Genomic DNA, 783 nt, shown 5'->3' with positions numbered 1-783 from the left:
ACCAAAAATAGAAAAATCGATAATGTAGACTTCATCAAAATAAAAATATTTTGCTCTGTGACAGCCCATATGAAGAAGATGAAAAGACAAGCTACAAACTAGAAGAAAATATTTGCAAACTACATATCTGACAAAGGACTGCTATTTAGATTATGTAATGAATTGCCAAGACTCAACAGTGAAAAAAAAATCCAATTCTAAAATAGGCAAAAGACATGAACAGACACTTCAACCAGGAGGATATAAAGATGGCATATTAAGAAGTGAAAATCTATTCATCATTAGCCATTAAGGAAATGCAAATTTAAGCCACAATAAGAGTTCTTGCTTTGTCAGTACACACACTAAAACTGGCACAACACAGAGAAGATTAGCATGGCCCTTGCACAAGGAGAACATGCAAATTCATAAAATGTTCCATAGTTTTCTAGTGTAAATGGTGGGGAAACAGGGCCCAGTAAATGAAGTGACTTGCCCAACTGAGGTGCATTCCAGCTTCAAACCTCACCCTTAACTTCTCAAAATAAGAAAACAAGGTATCAGTAAGCACCTATCAGAATGGCTATACTTAAAACAGTGACAACACCAAATACTGCTGAGGTTGTAGAGAAGCTGGACCATTCATACATTGCTGGTGAGAATGTAAATTAACCCAGCAATTATACTCTTGGACATTTATTCCAGAGAAATGAAAATTTATACTCACACAATCACCTGTACACAGAAATTCATGATAGTCTAATTGTAGTTGCAAAAAACTGTAACCAGCCTAGATATTCTTCA

General features: G+C 35.2%; 1 non-coding gene across 1 annotated transcript; it reads left to right on the top strand.

The window, feature by feature from the left end:
- Window positions 1-320: 320 nt before the first annotated feature.
- Window positions 321-427, top strand: LOC118927809 (U6 spliceosomal RNA). Its single transcript, XR_005030985.1, has one exon. It is a non-coding gene; the product is annotated as a U6 spliceosomal RNA (small nuclear RNA).
- The last annotated feature ends 356 nt before the right edge of the window (window positions 428-783 follow it).

This window comes from Manis pentadactyla, chromosome 16 (genome assembly GCF_030020395.1).
Source record: "Manis pentadactyla isolate mManPen7 chromosome 16, mManPen7.hap1, whole genome shotgun sequence".
NCBI lineage: Eukaryota > Metazoa > Chordata > Mammalia > Pholidota > Manidae > Manis > Manis pentadactyla.
The sequence above is the reverse complement of the archived record's forward strand: the minus strand, read 5'-3'. Positions and strand labels throughout refer to the sequence as shown.